Source organism: Arvicanthis niloticus, chromosome 17, assembly GCF_011762505.2.
Source record: "Arvicanthis niloticus isolate mArvNil1 chromosome 17, mArvNil1.pat.X, whole genome shotgun sequence".
Classification (NCBI taxonomy): domain Eukaryota; kingdom Metazoa; phylum Chordata; class Mammalia; order Rodentia; family Muridae; genus Arvicanthis; species Arvicanthis niloticus.
The window spans coordinates 49,453,174-49,461,932 of NC_047674.1; the positions used below are offsets into that span (position 1 = coordinate 49,453,174).

The 8,759-nt window shown below is 36.6% G+C and overlaps 1 pseudogene; it reads left to right on the top strand.

Moving 5' to 3' along the window:
- The first annotated feature begins 452 nt into the window (after positions 1 to 452).
- Positions 453 to 2,878, top strand: LOC117722209 (exocrine gland-secreted peptide 1-like; annotated as a pseudogene).
- The last annotated feature ends 5,881 nt before the right edge of the window (positions 2,879 to 8,759 follow it).

Here is an 8,759-nt window from a genome sequence, read left to right on the forward strand (position 1 = left end):
TGCCACTTCCTAGGTGTTTGTACAATTATTATACTGATAATTATAATCACAAACATGGCAGCCTAATAATGTTCAGTATAGATCAAAACTATAAACATGGAATGGCAAAATAAGAGATGGTATATAGCAAAAAAAAAAAAAAAATGAAACTCAGAGGGTTTTTTCCAACATTTGTCTTTGAGGACAGAGTAAAGAAGCTAGGAATCTTCTCATCTTTGCAGGTACACATCAAGGATATCAGTCGACTCTTTTGGTTATATATCCTGCCTGTTACAAATATGATTGTCACAATAAAACTACAGGAACTTGCACACTGGAACACTTCCCTTATTGTGTTCCTGAATTTGTCAGATAGAGTTGCTTTTGCTTATGTTCTGTCAATGTGTTGCTTACCTCGGTGTCCTTTACACTGCTTAATTCAACCATGGGTTTCTCTCTGTTTAGTTTCAATCATGACTTCTTTACCAGTGATGTTATTTCTTATAATTCTGCTGCTACCATCCATGCTCACTGAAGGATGAATAAGTGTTACATGGATAATTATCTCAGATCTACCTGACAATTTTTTAAATGGTATAAAAAATATTAATACAGCAATCCTGATGGTATGGTGAGATACAGCATTCTCGTTAGGTTCTTGGAGAACTTAACAGGGAAATGGAGATAGAGACTAAGGTTGAACTCTCCACTTCTGGAAGCTACAGTACCCATTAGTGACTTGTGAGAACTGGACCCTTGAAGAGGGACAAGTGCTACAAATATATGACACTTATCAGTTGTCAACGATATACATTAAAGAGCCTGAATACCTGTCAGTGAGCAAGACATTAGAAGTTGAGTTCAGATATAAAGCTTGCAATTAAATCACTGTGAAATGTGACACAGGGGCAGAAGAATTTAGCACTGAACAAGGGACCTTATCTCAAATAGAGTTGAATATGCAGACCAACAGCCAAAGTTATGTTAGCCTGTATAGGATGTGAAGTTGGCCTCAATCTCAAGAGATAACTCCTTATTCATCTGTAGCATGCACATGGTTCCCAACCAAGTTTGATGACAGTTCATTTATAATGACCACTTTTTTATGGTCCTTTCAAGTTTAATAATTGATTGATTGATTGATTGATTGATTAATTTTTGATTATTTGGGAATTTAACATTTTACCCCCCCCACACACACACACATTTAACTTATCTCCCAGTCTGTTCAAATATGTACTTCTTTTCCCTTCATCTACCCTCACAAAAATAAATAAATATATTAGGTTTTATAGCGTCCATTTAGTGCAGTGTATATATATTCACTAGAGCATGGTCAAATTCACACCCCAATAGAGGATGAGTGTTTCTCTGCCTGTATCCCAGCAAAAGCCATCAATTAAGGAGAATTGTGAAGTGGCCTGAGCAGAGTGGAGCCTGTTCTACCTTGCCTGGGGCCCTTTCTGAACCTTAGTGCTCTGGGCTGTTGAATGGTAGGCCAGCACTCCCACAGCAGCGCTGACCATGGAAATCCACAAGGGCTTTGGTGGTAAGATAGACTTCAGACATTAATATGGCCTTTTGTCATATGAGGACCACTAACACAAACATGGCACCCAGTGGCTGCACAGACTACCAGCCTCAACAGGGTTTAAGGTGGTTATATGTGACATTAAATCACCATGGCTCTACAAGGCAATAAAGCCTGAGACATCACTGACATATCAGGCAGCTAGACAGACAACATATCCACATGAATCTCAGGCTTAATTGAGGTCTAGGGAAAAAAACAGACCACTGACAAAAGTGGCATCTTGAACCAAGATGATCCTTTGAAGTGATTCAATCCAGAAAGTGAACCTTTCTTCTTCACTCTCATTCAAATGGAATCCTAAAGCTGGGTGGCAGATTCCGGGGCTGAGCCTATGTTTCCATGAGCTCCAGGCTGTTTGATACCATCCTACTGACCATACTGAACAATGACAGCCTGTAGCCCTCAGTCTGTCACCTGTTATCACATCAAATTTACAGATCCACCTCTCTCCCTAGCTCACTCACTGCTCTCTTTTTCTATCTTTATAGCAACTTTTAAGTTGCTAGATGTTATATTGTAATCAATATTTTAAAATTTCTGTCCTTCTAATAAAAGCTCTACAATAACTCAATCAAAAACACATCTTTTCAGAAGAATGTTCACATATAAAACAAGATAGTATATAAGTAGAAAATTACAATTACCTTCTCTCAGGGAACTCATTTTTGAGCTTTGAAATGAGTTATCTTTCTATTTTATTTGAGTTTTATTGCATAGAGAGAATTGTAAGTATATGACAGCCTTGGCTTAGATAAAATGTCTGTCATGTGCATTCTTCCACAAATTTGTTAAATTTCTTAGGTGTTTGTTTAAACATACAATAATGGTCACTATTTCTGAAACATAAAACAAAAGGTAAGCATAGAAAGAGAGTAGAAAATGTCTTATATTATTGTGGGGTCTATGAGCACAGAACTAAAAGATAAAATAAAAAACCAACCTCTGGATAGGTCTTTGTTTCCTACTCTAAATCTGTTATAAACAATTGCCTCTACCTCAGGTTCTGACACAGACTGGAAAAGAAGCTAAAATACCTGCTGATCACAAGATAACCCACAAGGCTGACTTGGAAAAAAACTGACTCCCAACGAGAACGAAACATCCAAGAGGCCTTTGAGATGATCCTCTGTCCCTTTGATCAAGAAAAAAATGTTGCTTATAGACCAGGCCAATGCTGATCAACACCAGTTAAACTGGTCTAAATTCTTTTCTGCCCTGAGAAACTGTAGTGGTCAGAAGTATCAAGTGGACACAGTGAATTTCAGAATTATAATCCACATTCACCTCTTGTATTCACTCAAATAAAAGGAGAATGCATATTATAAATAAACACAATAAATTATTCTCTCCTCCCTCTAATTAAATACTAAAAATATCCAGAGAAAACAAAGTATGGGTTTTGAGCCAGCTGTGAAAGGAGCATCTAGTAATTGCATCCCTTCACAACAAATAGCCTAACCTTTCCTTCCTTAAATGCACATATTATTTCATGGCAACATTCCCAGTAAATTTACATGGGTCCCTCTCTCTTCCTCACTGTGGTCTGATCAGATGTGAATGGATATGTTTTATACTTCAAACTCTTTAGCTTTATAGCTATAAAATATTAAGTATCATGTTTTTTCTCATTAACTTCTTTTGGATAATTTTGTACAAGAATTTGATAAATTTTGATCACACTCCCATCTCAGACTCTCTTACTTCCCTCTGTCTTTCATAAAATATAAACTCTCTTCTCATTATGTCATCTTCCTGCTTCATGTCTTTTTGTTTTTGGAAACGTATTACGTTCATCCAGGATAGATATATATATATATATATATATATATATATATATATATATATATATATATATATATATTCAATTATTAAGTGATGCCTGGAGCCAAGACAAGTCACCAAGGGCTAAACTCCCCATGCTCCAGCAGCTGGCCCCTGCCAATGTCTCTCTAGAGATATCTTTTGTCTTAGAAGCCCCTCCCTCATTTGTGACTGAATGTTGATATGACCAGTCTTGTGCAGGCCATGTTTATGCAAACCTAGTTCCAGTACTACACATGGAAAACAGGAGTAAGGCTGAATTGGGTGTTCCTATTCATTCAAGTCAGTTAAGCTCTTAAAAACTCAGAAGAGGGAATAGTAAAGCACTTCTTCTTGAAGACAGGCCTTTGTAAATAGAACAGCCTTTACATTGAGATTTCAAAGGACTTCTCCACTAACAACTTCTCCTGGAGGCCTGGTAGGATAATGTTCACAGTAAATTTTCCATATGCATACCTATTAAAACAGTTGAAGGTCTGTGAAAGTGTGAAAGTCTCCTCAGAGAATGATTCTCACTGATACTTTTGTCACAGGAAGAACTCAAAGCATAAGTAAGATTCTTCATCTAGAACTCCTTCCCATGGAGCTTTAGATGGTGAAACCTTGTCATTTGGATTTGTTATTGCCTGTATCTTGTGGCCAGTTCTTGGCAGTAATTGGCCATGATGTTTTGATTTTTTTAATTTTATTGAGGTTTTTCTAATTCGCAAAGCAGAATATCAGCTACTACTCTTTATTATACAGAATAAAAGTATGAACTCTGATTTAATTATCTACATCAAATTGTAACTTCATATGCATTTTTTAAATTCTTAACATAGAAAATAAAGGAAATAAATATTGGGAAATTACATATCAAAGATTTGAATGTCTTCAAAAAATATAAGCCTGTACAAAGTTTTCCATAGGAGTATATTACATATGAGATACATCTCATTCTATTTTTTTTAATATGTAAAATGGAAGGATTTTATTGTGTGATACCAGATAAAAAACCATATTTTCATCTGCTAGCCACCCAGGAAACATGAGTACTACTGATTCACATATTCATTTTGAATTAAAGGAAGGTGGTTTTGACTGATTTCCAATGTAATTTCCAATGATTAGAATTAGCATGTTCTCTTAAACTTCTGTATTGAACTACAAATAAGTAGGTACACTTTATTCACTGGAACTAGATCTGGAAAAGCTTACAAACTTTCCATTCATCTCCCATCTCTGCTGTTACATCTGCCTTCCTCCATCACCATGCTGGATTCCTCTCATCTTCCTTATCATTTCCAGGGGAATCTCGAGGCAAGTATGTCTGTGTATTCCCTCGAAAGAATATGGACAAGCCCAATTCCAACTCCATTCTGTCCTCTTGAAATGTGTTTCATTTTGGCAGAATAAGTAAAAGTACTAGTAGGATTCTGAGAACCTAAATTCTGGTTTCCTTGCATCATAAACTACAGACAACTCCATTGTATGTTTTACACCCATTTTAACTACAAGACTTTGTATTTGCCTGGTCTTTTGTCATTTATCTTCACAGCTGTCTTGAAATTTACATAAGGCAGTTATACTTTTATAGAAATTCAATTTCAGAGAGGTCAAACAATATGGCCAAGAACCCACAGGTATAACATGCCAGAATGAACCAAACTCATATTACCTCATCTGAGATTCTATTACTTGAATGTGTCAAGCTCCAGAGTTTAAGTGAATGAATTGGTAACTTCCTAGGTCCATTCAGGGATTTATTTTATACTTCTACTAGCTATTTTTCTCCTAGAATGAAAACAGGTATAAACGTTTGGTTATCAAATTGGATCCTCTTCTTATTTTTCTCATTTCTAAATTAAGGTATTTGCTCAAATAGTCTTAAGTATTGCCTCTCAGGAAACTCTTCAAGTTATGTATTTCTATTTGTCAAAAGAGATAACTAGCAAGTCACAGACACCACTAATTCTTCTAAAAAGTGATTTCATATTTATAACCAATTTAAAACATTTTAGAAAACCTCATAGATTTTTTATTCTCTAGAGTAGTGATATATATTTTCCTCCCTTTGCACTCAGTTTCCTCTTTCTTCACTTGGGAAATACAGTCACTGTGTCTCCCTGCTGATTATCTGTCTCTAACACAATTCCAGTCCCGTAGGAGTCAGGAGGGTTCTTGATTTCAATGTCTCCTACAAAGAACAAACCAACCTCAACTGGAAAGTAAAACTTAATATTGGAGGGAGCCATGGGTCCCTTCCTCTGTGCTCCCAGGCTGGTGGTTTAGGGTCTGGGAGCTCTGGTTGGTTTGTATTGCTGCTCTCCCCATGGGGCTGCAAACTTTTTCAGCTCCTTCAGTCTTCTCTCTAGCTACTCCATTGGGAACCCCATGATCAGTTCAATGGTTAGCTGTGAGCATCTGTCTCTATATATGTCAGGCTCTGGCAGACCTCTAAGGAGACAGCTATATCAAGCTCCTGTCAGCTTGCACTTCCTGACATCCACATCAACGTCTACCTTAGGTGACTGCACATGGGATGGATACTCAGGTGGAACAGTCTCTAAACAACCCCTCCTTCAGTTTTTGTCCCATACTTTGTCTCCATATTTGTTCCCATGAGTATTTTGTTACTCCTTCTAAGAAGGACCAAACCACCCACACTTGGTCTTCCTTCTTCATGAGTTTCATGTGGTCTGTGAGATGAATCTTGGCTATTTCAAGCTTTTGGGCTAATATCAGTGAGTGAATACCATATGTGTTCTTTTGTGATTGGGTTACCTTACTCAGGATGATATTTTCTAGTTCCATCCATTTGCCCAAGAATTTCATGAATTCATTGTTTTTTTTAACTCAAAACACGTTATTTATCAGTATTTGTTTATATATATATATATACTTATACATGTATACATATATACATACATATATGAACAATAATTAAATAATAAGATGTATTTGAAAAATATGGGGGGGTAGGGAAGAGTGGGAGGAAGGAGAGAAAGGGAAAATTATGTAAATACAGTGCTCATATATGAAATTCTCAAAAAGGAATCCAGTTTTCTAAAATGTTCAACAGATTAACTAGCATTTTACAGTATGAAAATAAATATGACCTATAATTATGTTGAAGGACATTTTAACTTACTACAAACTTTGAAGTTTAAAATGAAATCAGTAAAAATTATTTTACCCAGCATACTAACAAAAAACAAAATAGCGTTTTTATAATTCAAATTATTTCTGAGAACAAGAAAATGGATTGTCTGAAGCTATGTCAGCAGAGCCAGGGGGACACCATGTGTTATTTCTTTTTTTTTTTTTTTCTTTTTTTTTTTATTATCAAATCATAATTTTTACTTTTTAACACAGGGGTGATAAACATGAAAATGCAGGATGTGGGGAAGGGAATGACACAGGAGCATAGCTGTTCAGGGAGAGTAAAGATATCTTTCAGAACAGGATATCAGCTGGGTGAAGGTTCAGGGGTCACTATGACTCTGCCTATGATTCACTTGTCCTTATCTAATTTGGTACTATCTGCCAAGGCTGCCTATTTACAAGGTCTATGATTACTCAGGCTGGTAAATTTCCACAAAAGCTGCCTGTTTACAATAGTTTATAGACATCTGTTTCAGTGTTTTTCCATAGAGACCCAAGACTTTGTGTTAGCAGGCATGTATGTCAGGCCTATTGCTGATTTTAGGCTTATGGATGATTTTAGGCCTTCAGTGTATAAGCAGGAATGCCCCTGACATCTCCACCCAAATTCATTGTTTTTTAATAGCTGAGTAATACTCCATTGTGTAAATGTATCACATTTTCTGTATCCATTCCTTTATTGAAGGACATCTGGGTTCTTTCCAGCTTCTGGGTATTATAAATAAGGCTGCTATGAACATAGTGGAGCATATGTCCTTGTTATATATTGGAGCATCTTCTGGGTATATGCCCAGGAGTGGTATAGCTGGGTCCTCAGGCAATACTATGTCAAATTTTCTGAGGAACTGCCAGACTGATTTCCAGAGTGGTTATACCAGCTTGCAATCCCACCAACAATGGAGGAGTGTTCCTCTTTCTACACATCCTTGCCAGCATCTGCTATCACCTGAGTTTTTGCTCAGTATTCAAACCAGAGAGCAGAGGGACGCAATTTGTTGGTGGAAATGGACAGAAAGTGCTGAAACTGGGAAAGGGAAGATCCCCAAATCAAATTACTAGGCAGCACCTGGTAAGATTTCTTGCCCTGGAACACAAGGATATTCCAGTCTCAAGAAGCCTTCAAAATGAATTATACATGTGTATACATGTGATGCCACAAATCTACTTTTTAAATACTTCTGGTAACCTTTTCAATGTTTGAGATATTTAGCAAACCTAGTCTTATGAATAAACAAGCTTATTTATATGTCATTGACAAACAGTTTTGAATGAAATGAACAGAATTATGAATGCTAACTTCTCTAGGACATTTATTCATCATAACCCTCCTGTACCAATTTCCCACTATAGCAGGAATGATATGTCTATAATACCAAATTCTTGGTACAGTGGGAAGAGCAGACATCCCTTTACCAAGAGCTAAAAATAATACCCAATCACTGCAAAGTCTTGCGTTAGCATGATGTTATGTGATTGCAAATGAATATCGATTACAAATGTCTGTTTTGGTTGTATTTTGATGTGATTGGGTAGGGGAGAGGTTAACCATGAAGCAAACAAGTAATTAACCCATCACTTCAATGGGTAATCTGGCGAGGTCAAGTCCCTACTCAGTTCAACAAGTGGTGGATACTTTACAGAATTCTGAGTCTGATGAGGGAGAATTTTTCAAGAATTACCTTTCTCTTTCTGAGTCAAGTGATTACATTGAAGAAGCACTGAGTTAAAGTGGTGATTCTGAAAATGAAAGAGTGTTGGAAGAAGGGAGTGTACCCATACCCCTCAACCAAGTGATTGATAGGGAGATGCTGATGTGATCGATGATGGTTTGCTTAGAAACTTTGTGGCACCAAATGTGGATATAAGCTTCAATGAGGTTGATAAAGGGCCAGTGAACATTCCAGGTCATATCATTGAAGCACGAGCATAGATGTTTCTCTCCTTGTTTATCAGGAACAATTTCTGGCAGAATATGACAGAAAAGACAAATTTATTTGCCCATCAAATGCATGCAGAAAAGCCAAAATATTATCCCAAGAACTTCAAGGATGCTTCTATTATGAAATGACAGCTTTTATTGGGCTCAGGATATACATGGAGTACTTGTGTATAAAATCAAGGTATCAGAATTACTGGTCAAGTGAGGGACTTGATTTTCTTGTGAGTGGTTGATGAGCATGATGTAAACATTGAAAAAGCAGACACAAAATCTGAATATTGG